General features: G+C 49.4%; 1 protein-coding gene across 4 annotated transcripts in view; it reads left to right on the top strand.

Annotated features, from left to right (window-relative positions):
- Nucleotides 1-21,630: 21,630 nt before the first annotated feature.
- Nucleotides 21,631-26,745, top strand: part of RASSF2 (Ras association domain family member 2) — a 45,015-nt gene continuing 39,900 nt past the window's right edge. Inside the window, exon 1 of one of the 4 annotated variants that reach the window (XM_045445214.1) lies at nt 21,631-21,940. The gene's annotated coding sequence lies outside the window, so the exon portion shown is untranslated. Of the gene's footprint in view, nt 22,073-22,705; nt 22,892-26,745 lie in introns of those variants that run through there. The other 3 variants (XM_045445217.1, XM_045445215.1, XM_045445216.1) reach the window with 3 other exon arrangements.

The raw sequence follows: 26,745 nt of genomic DNA, 5'->3' as shown, positions 1-26,745 counted from the left end.
TTTCCATGTTGTTTTGTGCTCATATGTTTATAGCTGTTATATCTTCTTTGTATGCTGTGACATATATTGTGACTCTCCTTATTCTATTTAGTGCTTTAAATTTTTAAATTTCATATTTAATATAAAATTATCACACTTTTTAAATTTTTATTTTTTATTTTATTTTAGAGAGAGAGCGTGCACAAACAGTGGGGAGGGGCAGGGGGACAGAGGAAGAATCCATGCTCAGCATGGAGTGTCACATGGGGCTCCATCCCACGACGCTGGGATCATGACCTGAACCGAAATCAAAAGTTGGATGCTCAATGAACTGAGCCAGCCAGGTGTCCCTGTCATTCTATTTCTTTTTTTTTTTTTAATATGAAATTTGTTGTCAGATTGGTTTCCATACAACACCCAGTGCTCATCCCAACAGGTGCCCTTCTCAATGCCCATCACCCACACTCCCCTCCCTCCCAACCCCCATCAACCCTCAGTTTATTCTCAATTTTTAAGAGTCTCTTATGGTTTGGATCCCTCCCTCTCTAACTTTTGTTTTCCTTTCCCTCCCCCATGGTCTTCTGTTAAGTTTCTCAGGATCCACATAAGAGTGAAAACATATGGTATCTGTCTTTCTCTGTATGACTTATTTCACTTAGCATCACACTCTCCAGTTCCAACCACGTTGCTACAAAGGGCCATATTTCATTCTTTCTCATTGCCAAGTAGTATTCCATTGTGTATATAAGCCACAATTTCTTTATCCATGCATCAGTTGATGGACATTTAGGCTCTTTCCATAATTTGGCTCACTAGCAAATTGAATTCAACAGCATATAAAAAGAATTATTCACCATGATCAAGTGGGATTCATTCCTGGGCTACAGGGCTGGTTCAACATTTGCAAATCAATCAATGTGATACATCATATTAATAAAAAAAAAGAAAAGAACCATATGATCCTGTCAATAGATGCAGAAAAAGCATTTGACAAAATACAGCATCCTTTCTTAATAAAAACCCTTGGGAAAGTCGGGATAGAAGGAACATACTTAAACATCATAAAAGCCATTTATGAAAAGCGCACAGCTAATATCATCCTCAATGGGGAAAAACTGAGAGCTTTTTCCCTGAGATCAGGAACACGACAGGGTTGTCCACCCTCACCGCTGTTGTTTAACATAGTGTTGGAAGTGCTAGCATCAGCAATCAGACAACAAGAGGCAATCAAAGGCATCAAAACTGACAAAGATGAAGTCAAGCTTTCACTTTTTGCAGATGACATGATATTATACATGGAAAACCCGATAGACTCCACCAAAAGTCTGCTAGAACTGATACATGAATTCAGCAAAGTCGCAGCATACAAAATCAATGTACAGAAATCAGTTGCATTCTTATACACTGATAATGAAGCAACAGAAAGACAAATAAAGAAACTGATCCCATTCACAATTGCACCAAGAATCATAAAATACCTAAGAATGAACCTAACCAAAGATGTAAAAGATCTGTGTGCTGAAAACCTGTCATTCTATTTCAACTGTGCTTTTTATATACAGCATAAACCTGGGTTTCACATTTTCACTTTGACATTTCTGTATTTTACCGGGTTCATTAATTCTGTTTGAACTTACTGTATTAACTGATATTCTTGATTTCATTCTTTCTTCATTTTACTTATCACTTACTTTGTTGTATCTGTTTTACCTTTCTAACATTTCTTATTAATGTGACGAAATTGTGTTCATCTCTTCCTTCCTTTCCCTTCTCTGCCTGGTTAGCTAGGGAATATCGTTGAACTTTTCCCAGATTTCATAGTTAAACAAATACAATTCCTCTAAGTTGTGCGGAGATACTTTAATACCCTGCATTCCAGCTGATTCCTTGAATTTCTCTAACAGTATGTCTCTTCTATTTATCAATCCTTGCTGAATATTTATACCACACAGTTTCACACTGTGTATTATTCTGTTTAATTCAACAGTGTGCTCTTTTAAAGGTCCACCGCTCACCACTGTTTCCTCTTCTCTTTACTCTCTCTCAACTTGAAATCTGTGTTCTGAGTCATTTGTCTTTGGACAGTACTTTCTTAAGAATTTCCCTAAGGAACGGGACATTCTGATGCCTCTCATATCCACAAATATCTCTCTTTTACCTTGACCTGTCAGTGATATCTTGGTTTATAGAGGATTCTTGGGTTGCTGGGGTTTTTACTTTTTAAATTTTTTATCAGTATATGTTATTCCACTGTCCATTAGCTTCCTGTGTTGCAGATTAAAAGTCTGGTGCCAATTTGATTATTTTTTCCTGTGGTAGGTGCCTAGTTCTTTCTTTCAGATCTCAACATCAGTCATCCTTTCCTTCAACTCATTTACTGAAAATTTTAATTAAAAAATCATATTTTTATCATTGTGATTAGATGGTAAGATGTCCATATTTTTTAGAGTTGGCTTTAAAATACTTTTGCAAAGTAGAAAAGTAGATGAAACAAGTGTTATGGTTAGAAGAGAGCAAGTCTGTATTTTTTAGAGCTGCCTACTGAAATATGTAGGGGTGATAGAACATGGTGTCTGGAATTGGCTTTAAAACACTTAGTAGGGGGGGCGGTGCGCCTAGGTGGCTTAGTCAGGTAAGTGTCTGACTTCAGCTCAGGTCATGATCTCATGGTCCATGAGTTCGAGCCCCGTGTCAGGCTCTGTGCTGACAGCTTGGAGCCTGGAGCCTACTTTGGATTCTGTGCCTCCCTCTCTCTCTCAGCCCCTCCCCTGCTCATGCTCTGTCTCTCTCACTCTCTCTCGAAAAATAAATAAACATCAAAAAATATATATATTTTTTTAATACTTAGTAGGGAAGAAAAGGCAGTAGATGAAGCCTGTGGCAAAATCTTTACAGTTGCTGGATCTGGGTGACAGGCAAATGAGAATTCATGGTACTTTCTACTTTGTCTATGTAAATACTCATAATAAGGCTCAGTATTTTAGCTCCACATTTTTTGTGCTGCTCTTACATCTAGCTAGGCACAGTCATTAATTTTTTGCTCACATTGGGGCGTGATAGCTAACCGGGCAAAGTCAAGGAAGAGTGAACCCGGAGAGCGATTGCAGGGAGTGACAAACACTTCAGTGTTGTTGGAGCATTCAAGTGTGGGCCAAAGAGAAGTCAGTCATGAAAAGGGAGCCTTAGGTAAGCGCTAATTAATGGACGACCTTGTAGGCTGGAGTAGATGCTGTTTCTGCCTCATTTCCTATCCCCCTGGGCCACCTGAGTTCATCTGCAGCTGCAGAAGAAGACCGTTTCCGGCACACTGACAGCTTCCTACATCAAGCACGTGTACGTTTTGCTTTTTTTGTGCTTAAAGCTTGAGCATCACACGCGTTTGCTCCATTGAAGGCAGGGGTACCCAGAAGCGGAAGATGCAGGGATTTAACTTCAACCAATGCAGGACTGGCAAAGGTGGGTCGTGCCCCAGACTTCCGTCCCCCAACGGGATGACTCTAAGGCGTGTTCCACATAGTGTTTCGGAGAACTCACAGGACCGAGCTCCAGTTGCGCCCAGCGTAACTTGCTTATTAGCGCACCTTTAATTCACCTTCCTCCCTCCCTCGTCCCACTTCCTCACTCCCTCACTCGTGCTTCCTAGGATGACCTCCCAAATAAAGGGTGCGGTGATTTCAAAATCTATTCACAAATTCTTTGACACTCCTTCCTTCAAAAAGTGGAGCGAATTTCCCTCCTCTTGAGGGTGATGGCTTTCAAACGTACTTCTTTTTTTTGTTTTGTTTTAAAAAAATGTTCATGTATTTTGAGAGAGAGAGAGAGAGAGAGCGAGCATGGGTAGGGGAAGGGCAGAGAGAGAGGGAGAGAGAATCCCAAGCAGGTTCTGCCATATGGGGCTCAATCCCGTGAACCCAACTGCAAGATCATGACCTGAGCTGAAACCAAGAGTCGAAAGCTCATCCAACTGCGTCACCCAGACACCCCCTTTTTCAAAAAACGTGTATTTATTGGGGCACCTGGGTGGCTCGGTTGAGTGTCCAACTTCAGCTCAGGTCATGATCTCATGGTTTGTGAGTTCAAGCCCAGCATTGAGCTCTGTGCTGACAGTTCAGGGCCTGGAACCTGCTTCGGATTCTGTGTCTCCCTCTCTCTCTGCCCCTCCCCTGCTCTCTCTCTCTCTCTCTCTCTCTCTCTCTCTCTCTCTCAAAAATAAACATTAAAAACAATTTTTATGTGTATTTGTTTTGAGAGAGAATGTGCATACTTGCATGAGCTGGGGAGGGGGCAGGGGCAGAAAGAGAGGAAGAGAGAGAGAATCCCAAGCAGGCTCCAAGTTGTTAGCACAGAGCCCCATGCAGGGCTTGAGCCCACAAACCTGAGATCAGGACTGGGGTGAAATCAAGAGGCAGATGTTTAACCAACTGAACCACTCAGGTGCTTTTTTTTTTTTTTTTAAGTTTATTTACTTTGAGAGAGAGTAGGGGAGGGGCAGAAAGAGAGGGAGGGAGAGAATCCCAAGCAGCCTCCACATTGTCAGTGCAGAGCCCGATGTAGAGCTCAAACCCACAAACCACGAGATCATGACCTGAGCCGAAATCAAGAGTCAGATGCCTAACCAACTGAGCCCCCCAGGTGCCCCCATAACTTATTTCTGGAAGACACACATTGTAACTGCCACTGCATTCTATTCATAACTTATTTCTAATGAGTAGAATGCAGTAGCAATGACAATGTGTGTCTTCAAGTCTCGGTCATACAAGACATGATGACTTCTCCTTTGTTCTCTTGGATCATTTGCTCTTGGGGAAGTCAATCACCATGTTGTGAGGACACTTGAGCAGCCCTGTTGAGATGTCCATGTTGTGGAGCAGAACTGAGGCCCCCTGTGCGCATGACCCTCCTTCTAGGTGGATTGTGCAGCCCCAGTCAAGCCTTCAGATGACTGCAGCCCCTGTGAGAGATTCTGAGGCAGAACCATTTAGCTAAGCCACTTCCAAATCCCCGATTGATAGTAAGTGTATGAAATAACCAGCATTTATTATTGTTTTAAGCTCACCTTTATGCTAATTTATTACCTAGAAATAGTTCATTAATATACAGGTTCGACTTTGGGGTAAAGCCAAACTAAGACATGGGAGGCTTCGGGACCTAATCCTATAGGCATAGGAAGTTGCAAAAGGAGTTTAAGGGAGAAGCTCCCACCTCTAACTAGCAGATTCCCACCTCGCGTCTTTTCTCTCTTCGGGATGCCTACTCCCACCCACGGCGTTGGCCTGCGTTATCATCCAAGGTGGCACCCACAAATTGGATACATGCAAAAATGAAACCTTTTGTTGATGAGTGACTGTTTTCTTGACCCTTGAGACCCGTTAACAGTTTTCTGTTGGTCCTCTCTAGCACAGGTAGTCTAGTAGGTGCCTTTTTATTCGTACCCAGGACCTGTTCAGCACAGCTCCTGGGCCCCAGGCTGCCACCCAGCCTCCTCCCCCTCACTCCAGGTTGCTCGCCAGCTCCACAGTGCAGGGCCACGTGTCCCTGTCTGACCGTGTTCCCGGACCCCTGGCTGCTCTTGCTTCTCAGCTGCTGACGCCCAGGTGCCCTTTTTTTTTGCACATCAGAGCCTCTGAAACTCCCTCTCTCATAGGAGACGTCTGAAGACTTTGCCTCCTTGAGTAAGGTGCTTGCCCCGGAACTGAAGCCACATCGGACACCCCCCACCCCCTTCCATTCTAGGTGAACTGTGACACAAGTCCCTGAAATGGTCTCCCGAGGGGGCTACACTCACCTTGCTCTCTCCCAGGTGGCATCCATGGCTCCCAGAAAGCCTGGAAGTGGTCTATCCCTCCTACCGACACCTGTAGACATGTCACAGGGAGGGAGACGGCCTTTCTGTGCACTCCATATGACGGACAGGATGACAGCCTTCCCTGGGGAGTTACTGTCACTGCCCACTCCTGTTCTCTAGGCACTTGGCCCTCGCTCGACTACTGCTGCTCTCTGGGAACCTTTCAGGCAAACAGGAAGTGCCAGGGGGATAACACGCAGGAGAAGCTCTCAGCCAGTGGTTGAAGGGCATCAGTAGCCAGCTCCCTCATCCCCTGGGTGGACAGCTGAGGTGTGTTCTACACTTTCTCCCAGAATCCCCAGCAGGACTGAGCTCCCGTCGCCCACAGTGGTGATATGCACCACATGCCCCGTGTTGGTGTTCTTCACCTCCCCTCTTCCCCTCCCCACCTAAGCGACTTGCACTTGCATCTGCGTCTTGGGGTCTGCATTTGAGGGCACCTGAATTCTGACACACTCACCCGCGGTTATCACTGAACTTCACAGGTGCCTCATCCTGGAAGTGGGGAAATGGGGCGGGGTGGGGGGGGGGTTGTATAGTACTCCAAAACTTCTTAATGTTCTCAAAATAAACAAACTAGAACAAAAATCCTCTTTCCAGCCCAATGCAGAGTCTTTTCAGCTTCTCTGAACCTGACAGAGAGTTGTCCTCTTGGGTGGCAGCATGGTGCCCCTGGAACTTAGTCACATGGGGTCTGATGTCTTCAGAGGTCTGTGTCAGGGTGTGGGATTGGGGAAAGGAGGACACATCTCCCATGGCATCACAGAGTACGGCCACGAGGGGCGCCTAGGTGGCTCAGTCGGTTGAGCCACCAACTTCGGCTCAGGTCGTGATCTCACAGTTTGTGAGTTCGAGCCCCGCATCGGGCTCTGTGCTGACAGCTCGGAGCCTGGAGCCCGCTTCGGATTCTGTGTCTCCCTCTCTCTCTGCCCCTCCCCACTCATGCTTTGTCTCTCTCTGTCTCAGAAATAAATAAAACATAAAAATAAATTTAAAAAATCATACCTCAGAGTACGGCCACGAGCAAATACTTCACCCCTCTGGTAGGCTTTGGTAAGCTGATGACTGGCCATTCTAAACCTTTACCCAGACCTTGTCTCCAACTTCCTGACTGGAGAGCTGACTGCTTATGTGGCATAACCACAGGCTGCATCTCAATCCGGAGGCAGCACCTTCCCTCTCCGCCAAATATACTTCTCTTCCAGCTTCATTGCACTCGCTCACGAGTCCTCTCCTCTTTCGTCTCCTGGGCCCAGTCTATCACCAAACCCTGTGGGTCCTGCCTTGCAACCATCTCCTGAATCTATCCTCTACTCTGCACACTCACTGTTACCTCTGTCACACTGATTAGCGTTTGGTGGTGTTACGACTGGTAACACTGAAAAGTGATTGTATCTGAGTCTGCCCAGAGTCCACATCCTCTGTCATATGACTGTAGTTCCTCTCAACCAGAGGCGGAGTGTTCTTCCCATGCCTTGACTTTGGGCTTGGCCATGTGACTTACTTTGGCCAATGAGATGTTTTAAAGACTTGAAGTGTCCTTGTGGGGTGAGACGTGTATTCTCTTGTGTCCCAGCCATCGTGATGAGGAGAACAGGCCCCTGGCTAGCCCACGGGTCTCTGGAAGAGCAGAGAACGTAGAGCAGAGCTTGAGGCCTACAGCATGAAGCAGAGCTGTCCCAACGGGCCCCTGCAAAGGATGAGTGTTCTCAGCCCTGAGTTTTTTAGGGCTGTTTGTTACACAGCAGTGTTGTGGCAATAGGTGACTGACACACCTCTGTCGTTTAAGTGATCACAATTTTGTTCTTTAACTTCAGTGGTGACCTTTTGACCAGTGTCCATGTTCTAATCTTACCCCTTGCTAATCCGTCTTTAAACAGTAGCCTGAATACAGAGGTGGCAGCCTTTTGTAGATTTCTTCATCATTTTCCCCATTTGGTGGTTTCGCCTCGTGATATTTTCTGATCTCTCCATGACCTTCTTCCAACGTTTATTTATTTTTGGGACAGAGAGAGACACAGCATGAATGGGGGAGGGGCAGAGAGAGAGGGAGACACAGAATCGGAAACAGGCTCCAGGCTCTGAGCCATCAGCCCAGAGCCTGACGCGGGGCTCGAACTCCCGGACCGCGAGATCGTGACCTGGTTGAAGTCGGACGCTTAACCGACTGCGCCACCCAGGCGCCCCATGACCTTCTTCCAGATGTCACCTCACCAACTTCTCCCACAAGGGAGGTGAGGCCCAATGGTTACATGAAGTCCATGGTTTAGGGTTCTCACTGCAGTATGGATGAAACCCAAGTCCTTCACTGGCCTGCGGCATGAGGCGTGGCCTGGCCTCTGCCACCTTATCTGTGCCCATCTCCCCGACCCCTCCCCCTGCTCATCTGCACATGACTTTCACCATTGCCTCCCAACAAGAGCCAACTGGTGGGATGCTGGAAGTTACATTCTCTGTCTAGTCACTCAGCCGCTTCAAGGCACAACTCACCATCCCTTCCCTGTGGCCTGGGTCTGGGGAGGAAGAGGTTAAGGTTGTTGGAAGGCCTGGACAGCCCAGGCCTGTTCTCAATCAGGGCACAGCAGGAAGGCGTGGGGCTGCTTGCTGGGTCGGGGAAGTCTCCATAGCAGAGTGATTCGCTGGAGTGTGGGAGAACCCGCTGAATGTTCTGAATATTCGTCTCTGTGCACAGCAGAGGGTGGGGTGAGCCAGGGCCAGGAATGAGGGGCGGTCAAGGCCTCAAAGTGGTAAAAGCCCTGAGAGTTGGCTTTGTGACTGCAGAGATTTGGCTGGCCCTGGGTGGAGGGTCAGCATCTCACACGGGCCGGGAGAGGCTGATGAACTGGTCCCACTGGCTGAGCCGTCCTGCCCTCGCCTCCTTGGCTCCTTCCGGAGGTTTCTTGGCCCAGGAAGCGTGTTTGTCCTCCAAGAAACTTCCCCCAGCTGGCTCCCCTCAGCCGGCCTGCATCTCCATGAGAGAGGTGGTTTTGGCTCCCAGTCTGGCCCTGCAGTTTGAACAATGTTCAAGCCTAGGGGCAGGGGAGCTGTGTTCCTGAAACACCGCAGGAGCCAGGGACCTCGACTCGTCTTGCACTTCGTGTCTTGGCTGCATAAGTGGAACAGAAAACACATCTCACCTCCCACCTTCTGCTCCAGCCACGCCGGACCACACACTGCTGTCTGAGGGGGTCAGGCTTTTCATTGCTTTGAACCTGCCGCAGCTCTGCCCGAATGCCCTTCGCCTGAGGAACTCCTGATCACCCTTGAAGACTCAACCCAGAGGTTCCTCCTTCCTGAGGTCCCCCTCATATACCTCGTCCTGTCTTTCTAGGCGCTTCCAAGTGGTACCCGAAACTATCAAAGCAGGGGCCTCTACTGTTCGCATCCACCCAGGGCACCTGGCCGCCTCATTGAAACTGAACGTGGCCTGAGGCCTGGCCCCGTGTTCATAGTCAACTGCTAGGCGAGGTCGGTGCCGTTTGGTCCCTGGACCACACTCTGAGAAGCAAAGATTTAAAGCATTGATCTTGTTCTCTCACTTGAATTTTGGGACCAAGTGCTCTGACGTGCTACACGTGAAACTTTTTAAAAAATACAACTTAGCCTCTGCTTTGAACTCCCATTCAGCTAGTAGCAGAAAACATGGCTGGTTAATTTCTGGTAAACTTGGGTCATTCCAGGTAAAATATTCCTTTCTGCCTGCCCCACCCCCACATTCTCTCTAGGATCTTATCTCAATTTTGCTGCTGCTGCTAACTGCTGGTGGTGGGCTTATGGAACATCTTGGCAGTTGGGGGCGGGGGTTGTGTGGGAGGAAGCATCTGACCACAGGTGGAGGTCCTGTTGGTTGTGGGTACAGAATTCCTTCCACCGGCTCCCCCAAGATGTCTGAGTTCCCATATGGTCCCTGGCATGGCCCAGACCGCTGCCTTTTTGTGGGTCCCCTTGTCCCAACTGTGAGATACCCTCAGGTCCCTCCGCTTTCTCCCATCTGGCTTCCATGCCCTTCTCTGGGGTCTGGGGAATGTAAGCTGCCTCCCACACACCCTGTGGCCCCCAGAAGCTTTCTGGATCTGTCTAGGTCCCTCCCCTCCTGAAGATGCCCTAGGCAGTCCCCATGCCATGGCCACCAGCTTACTCCAGGTGCATGGTGGGAAGTTGTACAGTTCCTCCCCACTCGCAGGTCCCAAACTGATCTGAAATCTGAGGGTCTCCTTGTCCATTCTCCCATCCTTCTGGATGTAACCCTAGAGAGGAGGCAGCTTGTGGACACCCCAGAAATCCCCACCAGCACGTAACTGACTTCCTTCACTGCCAGCTCACTCTCCCCGCCCCCTCCCTGTATCCCATAGGGCTATGTTTTTTTGGTTTTTTTTCAACATTTATTTATTTTTGGGACAGAGAGAGACAGAGCATGAACGGGGGAGGGGCAGAGAGAGAGGGAGACACAGAATCGGAAACAGGCTCCAGGCTCTGAGCCATCAGCCCAGAGCCTGACGCGGGGCTCGAACTCCCGGACCGCGAGATCGTGACCTGGCTGAAGTCGGACGCTTAACCGACTGTGCCACCCAGGCGCCCCATTTTTACTTTTTTTTTGACTAGTTAACATATGTATATGGAACAAGTAATTCACATAATACAAAAGAGCACTGACACTTATCACACAATTAATCTCCTCATCTAAGACAATATCCTTTGAATCTCCACCACAGCGATGACAAAATCCACGGGCGTCCAGTCGGTCCTGCCCCTTCTCTCTCCTCTCTTCGCCCCTCATTTCCGGTTGGTTGTTACCACTGGCTGGAGTGCTTTATTTCTCCGTGGGGATGAATTAATGTGTTTCCATGAGACACCTCTTCTTTGTGCAAGGCAGTCGAGCAGTCTGCAGTTTGCTCATAAGCTTTGATCCCATCACACTGAATGGCATGTGTGCTGCTCAATTCCAGGACCACCAAAGATGCAGACAGGGCCCCTGGCTGGAAACCACTACCTGGTGGATGCTTATACATCTTGATCTGTATCTCTGTTCTCTGGGCTACCTACTCACAACCTAGCTTTTCGGTCCCTTGGCCATTAAAAAAGGAAGAAATCAGGATACTTAGCAAACGTCTACTTCCATTGGTTTTACAGTTTCTATCTCATAATGGTGTTATATGTTACGTTTTGTGATATGTCATGTTTTGTAACCAGAATTCCAAGAGTTGTTTTAACTTTAATCCCAAACATCCACGGATCCAGTGTCCCCTTGGTGTTTTTGCTTCTGTTTCTCTATCCATCTGCTCACCAGAGTTAGTCTTTTATGGTATTTTCTTCAAGATGGCTGAAGTTTTGTAGTTTTGAAATATTTGCATGTTTTATGTTTGGACTACAGTTTGGGCTGATACAAAGTTCCTAGGCCATGTTTTCTTTCTCTGCGGACACCGTGGTGTTCTATGAGGTATGCGATTGGTCCATGGTTTTCTAGCTTCGAATGTCACCATGCTACAGCTTGTAGCCGGTCTGATCTTTGTGGTTTTGTTTTTCTTCAAATGGGTGATTTGACCTTTCTGCTGGGTAACTAAAGGAACCTTTATCTTCGAAGCACGGTAACATTAATAGGGTATGTCAGTGTTAGTTAGTCTATTCCCTTAGGAGTTCATTCAGTCAATGTTTATTGGGGGTTCTTAGGTGCCAGGAATGATTTTGAACACTGGGGATACAACAGTGAACAACAAGGACGAGAAAAATCCCTGTCCCTACACTTCCTGGAACTTACATTTTGACAAAAATTTAGGAAAGAAAACTACGTCCGTTTCTCAAAACATAGTAGGCCCTTTAAATCTATAAATTCAAGGTTTTTGTTTAGGCAAGTTTTCTGATGCGGGGCTCCAACCCACGGACCAGGAGATTGTGACCTGAGCCGAAGTCAGACACTCAATTGATGGAGCCACCCAGGCACCCCTATTCTCTTCCTTTTAAAATTTATTGTTGGGACACCTGGGTGGCTCCGTCAGACGAGTGTCCGACTCTTGATCTCAACTCAGGTCTTGAACTCAACGTTGTGAGTTCAAGCCTGGCGTTGGGCCCCACATTGGGCTTGAAGTCTACTTAAAATAAACAAACAAACAAACAAACAAACAAATAAAATTCGTTGTTATTCTCCATGTTATGGTGTTCATTTTTCTGGAATTTATTTTTGATGTTCCAAGCTAAATGTTTCTATTGTTTTCCTGCTTCATTGGATCCTTCATTTCTGTGATGATTTTCTTTTTCTCGTTCACTTCTTTCCTGGCTCCTAGCAACTTAGATTTCTCCCCTTTCCTTTGTCTTATTTTTTTTTTCTTGCGTGCTTGTAACTTTTCTTTGAGTCATTGTTTATAGGTGACTTCTTCCATTCAGTGATTGAATTTATGAGAAAATTGTCATCACAATCTTTGTCTCCAAGACAAATTCTTTCCCAAGGGGTAGCAAGAAGTCTCTCTGGCCCATTGGAAAGCTCTGAACAACACAGGTGTGTGTGTGTGTGTGTGTGTGTGTAATATATATATGATATTAATAGTAATATATATTTACAGTAGTATTAACAGTAATGTATATTTACTTCTTACTTACTTCTTTCATTATACTACAGTAACTTGACAAGGCTTTGTCTCCTGAGTGCCAAGGACATTTCTGGCATTGTTCATATTGACTGAATGTTTGTTGAATGAATCAGTGACCGACAGAGCCTTCTATATCATAATGAAAGAGAACATGGGGGTGTAGGGGTAGGAAGGGAAGACAGGGGAGTGAGGGCAGGGCACAAGGCCAACTTCTGCTGACTCCACAATTTTTCCAAGACTGGATGGGCATTGTGTTCCCACCCCAGGAATTCTAAGGTGATGTTACTGCTGCTTCCAATGCCTAGCCATTAGAGATTGCAAAGAAGCAATAATCTGACTTTCTCTACTCTCACCCCAGGACATATAGCAACCTCGTTTCTCCATTTGGCTTCAGGTTTTAATTGAGGCTAACAGGGTGAGGATCAGCAAGAATCATTCTCTACCGAGACTGGGCTGCTAGGAGGAGGCAGAAAGCACAGAGGCTGAGAGACCCTTCTGATAGACCGCCTCACCAAGTTCCCTCACCACCCCACGGCTCAGCTTCCTTTTCTGTGAAAATGAAGATAATAATAATACCACCTCCCAGGGGCCTATGAGGATTAAATGAGCTAAAGCTTGTGGCAAGTAATGTGGGAAATTATGGGACAGGATTCATTTTTTCATTTCCTTTGTTGGTCAGGTATGTGTTGAGTACTCACAGTATGGCAGACGGAGAACTGACAAATAAGACACCATCTTGGCCATTGGGCTGGTTGACCTGAGGAAGTGCTCACTGTCGATGCATTTTGAAACGTTGCTGTGAGAGCACTGAAGAAGTGATGGGGTGGGTGGGGAGAGAAGTGGCACTTGAGCCACGTTTCTGAGAATGAGCAGTTCCAGCATATGGGAAGGGATTTAGGCAACGTTCCAGCTGGACTGTGGAACTTAGGGGACTCACCAGAGGCTAAGATTGAACTGACCTTTTACTTAGTTTGCATGTTTAAGTTGGGAGGATGAAGGGTAGAGGGCACTGATGGAGGTTACATCAAGGGTATTGGGAGGGGCACCCGGGGGGCCCAGTCTGTTAAGCGTCTGACTTTGGCTCAGGTCGTGATCCTACGGTTCATGGGTTCAAGCCCCGCATCAGGCTCTGTGCTGACAGCTCAGAACCTGGAGCCTGCTTCGGATTCTGTGTCTCCCTCTTGCTCTGCTCTCCCCCATCTCATGTCTTTCTCCGTCTCGCTCTCAATTTTTTTTTAAAGGGTAATGGGAGAAATAGTCCAGCAGAGAGGGGAGGTAAGGGCCTCCAGGAGAAGGGGAATGTGAGAAGGCATGGCACATTCAAGGAACCCACCACCCAGGATCTCTCAAGAATGCCCAGAGGTCAGAATCCCATGGGCAGGGGCTGTCTCGTCTGGCCACGGACCTGGGCTGTCAGAGATGAAGAGGCCAACAGCAGGGAGATGAACAGACGATGTGACCACTCAGAGACTCCAAGCATTTTCCCTTTCTTTTTTTTATTTTTTTTTTTAATTTTTTTTTTCAACGTTTATTTATTTTTGGGACAGAGAGAGACAGAGCATGAATGGGGGAGGGGCAGAGAGAGAGGGAGACACAGAATCGGAAACAGGCTCCAGGCTCTGAGCCATCAGCCCAGAGCCTGACGTGGGGCTCGAACTCACGGACCGCGAGATCGTGACCTGGCTGAAGTCGGACGCTTTAACCGACTGCGCCACCCAGGCGCCCCGCATTTTCCCTTTCCACCCTCTGCCCACCCCTTCCCTTTCTGAGGTCACGGATCCATCTTACCTGCCCACCCGACCCTGCTGCCGGCCACAGCTGATGACACCCAGAGACTGCGTGACTTGGTGGTGGGCACAGGATCTCTAAGTGCACGTAGACTTTGGAATCAAGACTGCCATCTGGGCAGACTGAAGCAGATATGAAGAGAGAAGGCAATACAAAAAGCAGGCAGGAAGTGGGGTGCCTGGGTGGCTCAGTTGGTGAAGCATCTGACTTCGGCTCAGGTCATGATCTCACAGTTCACGAGTTCAAGCCCTGTATCAGGCTCTGCGCTGACAGCTCACAATCTGGGGACTGCTTTGGATTCTGTGTCTCCCTCTCTCTCTAACCCTCCCCTGCTTGTGCTCTGTCCGTTTCTCTCTCTCTCTCTCTCTCTCTCAAAAATAAATAAAAACATTTTTTTACAAAAGCAGGCAGGAAGAGAGGGAGGGAGAGAGGAAGACAGAGAGGTGGGGAGCAAGAATGAGAGAAGACTGTAGGTCATATTCTAGCCCCACTTGGTGCTGGCTCACTTCCTTCCCATGAGTTCTGCAAGAAACTTTAGTTCTTTAAAATCGGTCTCTCTTTACTTGGTTAGGCTGGCTCAAATGGCTTCCGTTTCTTGCAACCAAAGGGTGCAGTGAGTTGATTTCTCTAAGTCTCAATTTCTGAGTCCACCAGATGTGTTGTTGGACTAGATGTTGCTTGATGGTATTTTTGGCTCCATGATTCTTATATATTTTTTTATTTCGCCATGCCTAATGTGGCAACGTGCATACCATAGATGCCTAGCAAATATCTATCAACACAATTTGGAATGTGTATTCAATTTGTATTATGACAAGATAACATTTTATGCCAAATAATTAGTATTTCAATACATCCAAAATTGGAAGGGGAGCTTTGGTGGAATGCAACCTTGGGGTTAAGGAAACTTGAATAGATTCCTAGAACAATTATATGAAATCTCCCATCTAATCCGAAACACAGTTCAGTTACCAAATTCTGTTTATAAGAACTTCGTTTAGAGGGATAGCTGCCCAGAGAATTTCACCTACGGCTCTCCACCAAATACTGGGGAAAAAAGCATATTTGCAAGAAATGAACCGAGTCTGAGTTATATACTTTGCTTTCCTATTTTCCGCTCACAGGTCCCTGTCTGCACTTTAAGTGGAAAAGGGAAAAATCTAGTAAGATCGGTCACCTGTGTGGGGCCTGAGACTCGCGCACCTGAGCCTACTTAGATGCCAATTGTGAGAGAGCTTTAATCCACTCTCCCCTCTCCAAGGATGAATCCAGACACTGTCCGGTATAAATATTTAAGGTGCTATGGAAATTTCTTGGCGGTGGATAAAGTGGACTCTTTTAATTAAGATAGCCCTTCTCCGTGAAAGATAAACCTGTGGGGTTCAGTGACAAAGTCTTTGTTACTCAAATGTCCAGGTCGCTCCCCTTGATGGGAACAAATGGTCACGTTAGCAGCTGTAAATAGAACTTTCGCCAGCTCCCTGAGACTTCAGCTATCCAGACGTCCATACTGCTTTTGGAAGTGGTGTGTCTGTGGGGGAAGAACTCCCAAGGGCATCTCTCACAAGCTCAGAAACAAATCCAGGAGGCTCCAGATTCGCGTCCACCAATATCCTGGTCATGTCAGCCATGGCCACTTTATCCTATTGTGTTCTTTTTCTTCCTTTGGATTAAAGGCTTTCCCCCCCCCCCCCCCGGCTTTATTGAGATATAACTGACATATCACATTACGTGAGTTCAAGGTGTATAACATGACACTTTGATATGTGTACATATTGCAAAAAATTAGTCCAATAAAGTTAGTGAACACATCTGTCACCTCCCACAGTTACCTTTTTTTTTTTTTTCCTTTATCCTCCTAAGTTCTTTAACAGTTAGCTGCTGTTGTCTAACAAACAACTGGGACCTTAGTGGCTTAAGATGACAACAAACTGTTTAGCTCGTGCTTTTATGGGTTGGCTATTTGGGCTAGACTCAGCTGGGCTCCTTCCTGCATCAGCAGTCGGCTGTGGATGGGGTAGAGGGCTTTACTGATTTTGGTTGGGCCTCTCACACATCTAGGGCCTTGGCTGGGACAGCTGGGTTGCCCTGGCTCTGGGTCATGAGATCTCTCACCCTCCAGCAGGCTAGCTCAGGCTTACTCACGTGGCAGAGTAATGTTCCAGTGAAGAGAGTAGAAGGGTGTAAGGCTTCTCGAGGCCAGGCTCTGAGAAGGTGCAATATGACGTCTGCCACATTCTCTTGGCCAAGGCAACTCATGGTGTCAGCCCAGATTCAAGATGGGAAGGTAGGCCCCCCCTTTTTGTGGGAGGAAGTGCAAAGCATTTGCAGGAGGGGGGAAATTGTGACCATTTTTAAAATGTTTATCTCTTTGTTTTGAAAGAGAGAGGGGAGTAGGGGCAGAGAGAGAAGGAGAGAGAGAATCCAAGCAGGCTCTACGCTGTCGGCACAGAGCCTGACGTGAGGCCCGATCTCACAAACAGTGAGATCATGACCTGAGGCGAAATCAAGAGTCGGATGCTTAACCGACTGAGCCGCCCAGGTGCCCCATAACTGTGACTATTTTGGCAATCCATCTACTATTTTCTCAGTAATGTCACCATACCAAGCCCTTGAAATAGAGAAGCTGAGTGTTGGAGTGTATGTCCCTGAATTGTTACTTAGCAGGAGGGTCCCCAAAGCATAGCTGCTTGGGCCCCAGAGTCTTCCTGTGCCTTATGAAACAGTCCTTTGAGTTGTAACATCTAGAAGCTTCTTCTATCTTCCTAGGATCCCACATGTCCAAAGGGCCAAGTTGGGGGCAGAGTTGAGTGACAATTTCATCTCCCTTCCGTCAACTAAAACTTTGTCACTGGACCAAACCAAACTTGGTTTCTTCTTTCCTTAGAATAAAAATTATTTTCCAGGAGTTCTTTTTACACCTCTCAAGCAAATAGATATCCAGTCGGCCCACCATGCTTGTGTGCCAGACATGTCCAGATATATTCAGGTCCCAGTGGCAGGCCTCACTTAGTCTTCTTTATTTCTCTATAACTCATTAGGTATTCTTTTGTAGGGTCTCACCTCCTGGATAGCAGAGGGGAAAAAATGGAGTCTGAGGCAATAATTCAGTCTCTCCGGTTTCCTCAGACTCTCCAAGTTCTTCCTGTGGTGGCATGTGAGGTGATGCCTCTGGGTCTCGAGGGCCTGCTGCAGATCATCCCTTAAAAGCAGAATGCTGAGGGGTGATGGCCCCATTCCTGAGTGTTTGCATGTCTGTGGCTTGTGTACCTCACGGTCTGGGTGCTTCACGCTCATTCAGAGCTCTGCGGTGCTCCCCAACCTCCCCAACGACGTTAACTCAGGCCTCACCAATGTTTCCTCTGAGTGCCCATCATGTCCTCCCGCCAGCTCCGGGGTCAACTCTCCCCTCTCCATGCTGGGTCTTAGAACAGATGATTTGTGTCTTCTGTGTTACATCCCTCAGCCCACCTCTCACCCCAGCATAGCGGAGGTGGGCGGCTTCGGGCACAATGACTCATCGCGCCTCAAGGCAGTGGCTCCTGCTTTTCTGCCTCAGATGTTTCTTTGAGGCCAAAGGCGTCCACACAACCAGGAAGTAAGAAGAAGTAAGCTTTCCTGGGAGTAATCCTCAACTGGTGGGAGATGAGATAAATGCCCCAGACCCCTGACCTTCAGAGAGGACCGTTCTGAGGCACATTCTACACAGTTCCTCAGAGGGTCCCCAGAGGAATGGAGCCCCAGCTGTACACCCTTTATGAGCTTTTCCTCCCTTCCTGTCTCGTTTTCCTGCTTTCTGGGATCAACTCCAAGCAAGTGACCTGCACCCAAGTCCTGATCTCAGGTTGTGTTTTTGAGAGAACTCAAACTAAGACGTCCCTATGGGAAGCTTGTGTCGCACAAGTTAGTCTCCTTCGGAGGCCCCTGGTGCTGGAGAGTAGGTGGGAATTTCTGCATCATGTGGGTGCCACAAAGGAATCTGGGGGGGGGGGGTGACTCCAGGAAGCTAAACCCAGGCCCTATCTCTGTATAACCATGGTGATCCACTAAGTTGACTTTAATGAGGCAGCTCCCTCTCTTAGGTCAGTGCCTGAGAACAAGGGAGAAGGAGGTGGGCAGCCCATGGTGCCAACCCCTCTATTCAATCCCGGAAGTTCCCTTAACCCAGGGACATACCTCCTCACTCTGGTCAAAGGTCACATTCAGGGAAGATGTAACCTTTCCTTCCAGCTGTCTGTCCTTCTTTCTCTCTTCTCTTAGAATCCACTGGGAACACAAGAGTGGGCCTTGGGACTTCTTTTCTTCTCTGCATAACTTCCTTGTCCCCAGGCATTTGGTAGACCTCTCATCTAGCGGCAAAGCCTGCCTCTTGAGATAGTAAACGGGGACATAAGGAATTTGGAAAATCATTTTCTCTCTGGCCATGCTTGACATTCCTGCCACTGGTTTGCTAAACAGAAGAGGGAAGTCACCTTTGAGACTCTGACTTCATCAGTGGCTTCCTCGCTCTCTAAACTTGCACTGTGCCTATATGGTAGCCACAAGCTACATGTGGCCATTGAGCACTTGAAACATATCTAGTGCCCCTGAAGAGCTAAATTTTAAGTTCATTTAATTTTCATTAATGAAAATTAAAATTGAAAAACTGATACTACTCGGGGCGCCTGGGTGGCTCAGTCAGTTGAGCATCTGACTTCAGCTCAGGTCATGATCTCACAATTTGTGGGTTCGAGCCCCACGTTGGGCTCTGTGCTGACGGCTCAGAGTCTGGAGCCTGCTTTGGATTCTGTTTCTTACCGTCTCTCTGCCCCTTCCCTGCTCATGCTCTGCCTCTCTCTGTCTCAAAAATAAACATTAAAAAAATTTTTTTAAACTGATTCTACTAAATTCAGTGATTGGGTAACTTTATTTATTTAAACACTTTTTTTTAAGAGAGAGAGAGAGAGAGAGAGAGAGAGAGAGAAGGCATACACACAGTAGGGGCAGAGGGAGAGAGAGAGAATCTTAAGCAGGCTCTGTGCCCGGAGCGGGGCTCCTTCCCACCACCCTGGGATCGTGACCTGAGCCTTAAATCAAGAGTCTGACACTCAACTGACTGAGCCACCCAAGCACCCCCATTACTGGGTAACTTTAAAGTATCTTTGGAACAACCTGGGTATGTGACTCTACTTTTGCAGATAGAAATTTGATAAAACCTAAATACAGATCAAGTATTTTTGATAAAAATGTAACATCTGAACTGAGATGTGCTGAAGTGTAAATACACACCCAATTTCAGTCTTCGTGCAGCAATAAAATGTAACATACCTCATGAATAATGTCCTTAGATTGCTTACATGTTGAAATTATATTTTGAATACATTGGGTTAAATGAGATATATTAAAATTAATTTCACTGTTTTTTGTTTTTTTTTTTTTTTACTATTTTTAATATAGCTAGAAAGTTTTCATTGCACCTGTTGCTTACACTGTATTTCTAATGGAGAATGGGTTCTAGACAGGCTTATCTGCTGCTTCCCTGGGGCCATGTGTCTCTTGGTCCAGTCCCCAGAGGTGGATGGTGGCAAGAAAACATGTGTCAGTTTAATATTTGCAAAGTATTAAGCCTGTTACAGCGGTATTGTCCCTACACCACCTGGAAGGATAAGAACATATTCCTTTCTCTTCTTTGGCTTTTGTGTGGGGAAACTGATGGGGGGGAAAAAAAACATGTTTTCTGGTATCTTGAACTACTGAATCAATTTATTCACCAAGATGAAAATATAAGTAGACGGGAATGGGTTGTGTTTTAATTTTTTTTTTTTTTAATGCTTATTTTTCAGAGAGAGAGAGCGAGCCAGGGAAGGGCAGAGAGAGAAGGAGACACAGAATTGGAAGCCGGCTCCAGGCTCCAAACCGTCAGCAGAGCCCAACGCTGGGCTGGAACGCACCAACCCCGGGCCAGAAGCTTAACCCACTGAGCCATCCAAGTGCCCCTGGATTGTGTTGTAAACAGAGCCTCGGGGCGGGGAACATAGCAGCCCAATTTCTGCACTAGGAGTCCCGCACCCCAGTTGATTGGTCATAGAGTGGTCACCTGACCCAAGCTGGGCCAATGAACTGCTCGCTTGGGAGACTGGAGTCGAAGAGACTACCGGTCTGTAGCTTCCCTGGGCTGCCATCTTCCATAGGAGAGCTCCAGCCCCTCCTGCTGGAAATGGGGGCACCCTCTGTCATGTGCCTGGGGTGCAGGGAAGGCCAGTCTACGATGGAAGGGAAGAGCTGGCCCCTTAGAAAAGACTTTTGGGTTCCTGGGAGCCCTCCAGGCTCTGGATTTGCCTCTAACAGAGCTCTTCCCTGCAGTTCTGACCTCGAGGTCATAGAGCGAGCGCCATGTCCTCAATACATTCCCCCCCCCCCCTCCCCCATGGTGTTCATGTTAACCTGCAAACCAAAGAAGCTTGCCAGTACAGAGTTCCGGCTGAGGGGTAGGGGAGGCTATTAATGGGAGAGCTTTGTGTTTATAGGTCAAGGGGATAGTACAAATAGATAATTTTTTTTTCCCCTCCAGAAAACGCTGATCAGTGGCCTCCTTGTTCCAGGGTAGCTGACACAGTTTTGAGCACCACCCTACAGCTGCATTTTGGGTTCAAAGGCTTTTGTGGCTGGGCTGGGAAGCACATCACCATTTATAACATTGTTTCTAAGGGAGACACATTCCAAGATCCAAACAATGAATTTAGTGAAGAATGCTTGGCTTCCAGGAGGGCAGAGCCGGCTGTACCCTGGGGTTGGCTCCCCATTAACCATCAGGCCCCCTTTTTTGGCACGGAGACTCACCCTGCAGGGGTGGGGTTTGTATGTGGGGGGAGAATTATGATAAGAGGAAGGGAACAGAAAAGGGGCCCCGCAGCTGGGGTGCTGAGAGCCCCAGGAAGTCCAGGGATGGATGAGAGAGGGAGGTGAGAGGTGGACAAAGAAACTTGGCCTCCTTCACCGTCACGTCTGCCCACCCGTCAGTCGAAGGGGCCTTGCTTAGCCCCTGTTCAGCTCAAACCCTTTTTGGAATAAGGGGGTGGGAGGGTTAGAAAATGAATCCCACATCCTCTGGGGAATCCGGGGCGCTCGAGGTGGGCTCTGAGGGGCAGCGTGACTGTTCCCTGGGAGTGGCTGTCACAAGCGCGGGGCGAGCCAAGGGGCTCGGGCCGAGATTCCATCCGGCTTGAAGAGGGCGGCGGCCGAACCGGGTGAGGGAAGCCAGCCCATCCTCCCCACCCCTGCACTCCTACCCACTCCCTGTCGCCCCCACCCCCAGCCCGGAAGAGACGCCGGCAGCCGGAGCCCCGACTCTCAAGCTGGGAAGGAGGGGACGCGCAGCTCCAGCATTGTCTGGGAGGGAGGGGAGAAGCTCCGCCCCCCAGGGGGAGGGGAGGAGGGAGGAGGGAGGGACGGCGGGAGAGGAGGGGAGGAAGAAAGGCGAGGGAAGAGGGGCGGGGGAGAGATGGAGAGCTAGAGAAAGGCAGGGAGAGAGGCCGATCCGACGCGGTAGGGACGGATAAAGGCAGGGGGGCGGGAGGGGCGGAGGGGAGGCGAGGAGGGCGGGGCGCTCGACCCCCAATCGCGCGGCCGCCGCCTGCGCTGCCCGACTGGATTTGAGCCGGGCCCGCGGATCGCTGACCCCGGCGCGCGCTGAAGCAACGCCCCCGCCCCCCGCCGAGGCACCCCCACTTTTCAACTCCGCGGGCGATGCAGCCGGCTGGGGACGCAGGCAAGGCTCGGGGCGCGGGGCAGCGGGCGCGGGATGCGGGGCGCAAGGTGCCGGGCGCGGGCCGGTCCTCTCTCCCCCGCCTCCCTCCAGCCTCGCCGAAAGTTTTCCCGCGGAGTTCCCAGCCGGGTCCAGGTCAGCGCCTCAGTCCTCGGCTGCCCTGGTCTCCTCCCTCCTCCCCCGACCGCCGGGGTTCCTGGGCGTGCGGACTCCCCGGGGGCCGCGTGGGCGCCAACCCCTGCACGCCCACCTTCTGGTCGGAGAAAGTTGTGGTCCCAAGCTCGTCTTTCCCCGAGCCCCCTGGGGGTCCTTCCTTCTCTCCGCGCCAGGGGCGGCGACAGGAAGGCGCCCCCACCCCTTCTTCGGGGCCCCGGGACTCCGTGGTGAGCTGGGGCCGGGCAGCAGGTGCAAGGCTGGCAGGCCCGGACAGCGCTGGGAGTGCCCGACCCCAGTCCGGTCCCCATCTTCCCTGCCCAACGGACGGTTCCCCAGAGGCGGGTTCCAGCACCCAGCGCGGGCGGGCGGCGCGGCCGAGGCTCCTCCAGGAGGGCGCAGGGGCCCGGGGCCCTCGGTCCTCGTGGCACTTCCCCTTTGCGGTCTCCCCGCCCGCCTACGGAGCTAGTGCTGAGGTCGTTGGGGACCGCGGCTTCGCGTTCTCTCTCGCCCGAGAGAGGCAGGTGCCTTGGGCGACCCGGGTACTTCTGCATTTCGGGCGCCTGCTTTGCATTCAGCTCTTAAGCTGGGAAAGCCCTGGGGACAGCACAGAGAGGCGAGGTGGCCGGGCGGGGAGACAGGGGGCTCCATCTTACTCTGGGGCTCTCTGTGGGTGCTGGGTTGTTCACAGCACCTCTGCGCCTCAGTGACAGCAGGAGCTGAGCGCTAGGCTTCCCAGGTGTCCGGAATCCGGGTTCTCCCAGAGGAGAGAGGCTGTGACTAGTGCTGGCCAGGTTTATAGTAAGTACCTTAATGTGATGAATGAAAGTTTGAACCAGTGAGCTGACAAATAACAATTCATCCTGGAGTGAGACTCCGTTCCTGCCACGGTTGATCTTGGTACAATGGGAGGAAAGAATTAGAAACAATGATTCTTTTAAACAGCTGTGATTCAGAGCCAGGGGCCTTCTTGCCAGAGCATCTGGAGGAGGAATCTGGGGTTGGATTTATTTTACTTATCAATCCACATTTATTTCCTGGGAACTTTTTCTGCAGGTGGTCTGAGGAATTAAAGAAAGTTCTCACCGCTAAGAGATATGGGTTATTTTGAGGGTTATTTTTGTTTTTGTTTTGTTTTTAGCTTGTGTCCAGATGCAGTGTCCCAGGGACTAAATGTGGAGTCAGCCTGGGAGGTGCCCACTTGGGAGCAGCGACCCTGGAGTGGCAAAGTGAGGGTGGGCACCAGCTTTCTGCTCTGGATCAGGCAGCCTGACGCCTGGGAACTGCCGCAGCCTGCTGGGCCGTGGGAGGCTACAAGAACGTCTCAGTTGGTGGCTGAGCTCGGAGAGGTGGGGTAGGTTGGGAAAGATGGCAGGTAGTTCTTGCGCTGGAAGAAGGAGAGGAAGCCGTAGATACAGCCTGCCTGGGCATCTGGGAGGGTGGGCTGGGACAGTTGGGGATTCTCTGTGCTGGGGACGCTGAGCGGGGAGTCCTGCCCCTCCTTCAGAAGACAGGAGAGCAGGGGTGCCGTACTGAGAGGCAGGATCATCTAGCGGCGGGGGGCGGGTAGCCCAGATATATCCCATGTTCCTCGCCCTTATTTTTGTGCTGGTGAAATCGGTTAAAATGAGGGGTATCTTCGGGTAGCCGGGCTGAAAGGAGGCCGGGGGACCTGGAGCCCCCAGACCTGCCCCCCTTCAGGGGAAGGTGGGGTGTGTGCCCTCTGTACCTGACTGCGTGGGCCAGGGCATGTGCACCTGTGCCTGTGTTCCTCCCCTGGCAGCATCCCCACCTTCCCGAGGGGGTCTCATTCTGCCACGGGGGCTCCAGAGCCCGCCTGCCTCTCTGCATGTCTGCACTGCTTCTGTTTGGGGCTCCAGGACCTCTCTCTGGTTTGTGTTGTCTTGGAAGTTAGTTAGGAGTGGTATACGACCTTCTTCTCAGTCCCTCAACCCCCCCTGTTCTCAGATGTGCTGTCCTACCTGGGGCCTGTCAGTCACCTACTGGTTTTGCTTTGATTTCTTCGTCTGTTTTCCGGGGCCCCAGAGCCAGGCTTCGTGTCTGCCTTCCGTGCGTGAGCTGCTTAGGAATGGCCGAGAGAGTTGGCTGGAGCCGTGCCCAGGACCGCACATCCTGGCACCTCCGCTGGAGTGCCAAAGGCTGTCCCAAAGCACAAAAGAACGTTGGCCTGATTCTTGCCTTCGGTCCTCCCCGGGTACTCGGGCAGGAAGCGTCCTCACCGGGAGGGGGTGTGGAGGCAGGATGAGATTGCCAGTGAATTCTGCTGAGAGGCTAGGAAATGGACTGGGATTTGCCTTGTGTCTCCTTCTCTCCCCCAGGGTGAGAAGCTGGGCAGGTCTCCGCAGTGTGCTCGGAACAGAAGACGTCCAGTCTCTCTGTCTTCAAGACAGTTGCTGAGAGCTGCGACCACGCGGTTTACAGAACTGGGGCGGCGGTCCCTTTCTGCCACCTCCCTGCTTCTGCCACCACTCTTTACAGTAGGGTCCAGTGATTTACCCTAATGACCCACTGCCCTATTTAAGCACCTCCCCACATCTCCAGAAGAATTTTAAATAAGTCCTTAAGGTGGGGTAAGCTCCCACAGGCCTGTGATTGCTGGTTTCATTTCTTTGGCCTGCCTCCGGGTTCCCATGGAGGAGATGTCTGTGTGAGAATGAAGGGAAGTGGGCACAGTAAACAGGGACGTCCTCCAGACTCGGCCAGCGGGGCGTCCAGTGGGTCATTTTTGATCAGCCCTGGGATGGCAGGCAGACTCTGGAGCCTGTAATCACAGGTTGGCACGGCTGCTTGGGACGACAGCTTGAGGATGCAGAACTCCTGCCCAAGTCAGCTGCGGCTGAATCAGGGAAGGAAACCTTTCCCAGAAGTAGGGGGGTGGGGAGGAGCTCTTGGCTAATTCCCGTGGGATGAGCAAAGTGACTTAGAAGGACTTTGCCTATTCATTCCATTGATAAAACTTGACAAGAAGCTACCTTGTGCTGTCCTTGGGCATCTCAACACCAAGTGATTTGGCAAAATAGGTTTAGTTGACCAGCATGGTGCTTTACCCATACTGGGCACTCAGTTAGATTTGTGAGATTTTGTTTTTTGTTAGATTGTGAGATTTTGTGTTTGTTAGATTAAGTGCTCATTTTTATTTTTTTTTATTGTTTATTTTAGAGAGAGAGGGAGGGCGGGGGCAGAGAGAGAGGGAGACACAGAATCCGAAGCAGGCTCCAGGCTCTGAGCTGTCAGCACAGAGCCAGACGCGGGGCTCGATCTCAGGAACCATGAGATCATGGCCTGAGCCGAAGTCGGATGCTTAACGGACTGAGCCACCCAGGCACCCCTAACTGCTCATTTCTAAAAGAGTAATGCAGAATATTGGATTTGGAGTTTGAATGTGGTTTTAACATTTTCGGCTGCATGATACCGGGCAATGTAATAGATAGATGCTGTCAGCATCCTTCCCATGTTCTGTTGGCCTCAACCAGTGACTGACGAGAGAAGGTGATAAATACCCCAATTCCCTCACATCTCTGCTGGGGTGACTTAGGGGCACGTGCTGTGCCGTCAGAGTTGCCTAGTAACTGGCTCCCTTCACTGGCTGCTGTCCCTTCCCTGTCTCACTTTCCCAGCCCTCTTCCACTTGCACTCAGATTCTTGTTTGAGGGTCAACTTCCAGGGGAAACCAACCCAGGATAGGATTTAGTTCGCAGTCATTTACCGGTTAATGTAAACAGTATTTTAAAGTCTCTGAGCCTCAGTTTCCCTAACTGTAAGATGGAAATTGTAACTGTCTCACAGTGATATTGTGATGTGCATTCAGACAGGAGCCTGGTGCAGAGCAGGCATTCAGGCAGACATTTGCTGCTCATTGATTAATATAGAAGGGGCCGTGGTGGATTTGGGAGCGGGTATTATGATGGCCCATGAATGGCCAATGCTTTGGAAATAAGCTATCCTTAGGTGAGGAGAGGAAACTGAGCTCATCTGCTCATGGCTTTCACACCTAAGCTGTGACCAGTGATACATTTTGAACAACTGACTCTCTAGAGGTTGGGGGGAAGCCCTGCTTTGTAGTATTTGTTGATTTCTATAGTGTATTTCCACCGCGGCTGATTTCAAGTTACCAACATGGCGCCGTGAACACTAAGTCGGGAAGAGATGTACATAGTCAGCCCTTGAGAGCCAGTAGGAGCAGCTCCAGTTCATAGCTGACCATGACCGAGCTGGGATGTGGCCTCAGTGATCTTAATTTTCAATTTTGTATACCAAGTAAGGAGGGTAAGAATTGTACGAGGCGTCCACAATTCGGGGTATGTTCAAGCTCTGCCCTTGAACAGCCGGCTGAATCACTCTGTGTGAGATGCTTCTGGGGTTTACTCAAAGGCTATTGAAATGTTTATGCTGTTGTCTTTCGGGGCCTCAGTTTCCCCATCTCCGGGGTAAAGAATTAGATGCTTCCACTAGATCCTTCTGCCCCTGGGTCTCTTTAGGAAGAGTCCACTGCATTCTTCTTGCGTCCACTCAAAAACAAAACCTTTCACAAAGGAGAATCTTTCACGTGTCCATACTTCTATTGCGCACCACAGGGCACTCAGCACTGGGCCCTGTTAGAGCCTTTTGCCGTGGTCTTCCCTGCTGGCAAAAGG

The sequence above is a fragment of the Leopardus geoffroyi genome, chromosome A3 (assembly GCF_018350155.1).
Source record: "Leopardus geoffroyi isolate Oge1 chromosome A3, O.geoffroyi_Oge1_pat1.0, whole genome shotgun sequence".
NCBI classification, from domain to species: domain Eukaryota; kingdom Metazoa; phylum Chordata; class Mammalia; order Carnivora; family Felidae; genus Leopardus; species Leopardus geoffroyi.
This window is presented reverse-complemented; position numbering and strand designations above follow the sequence as displayed.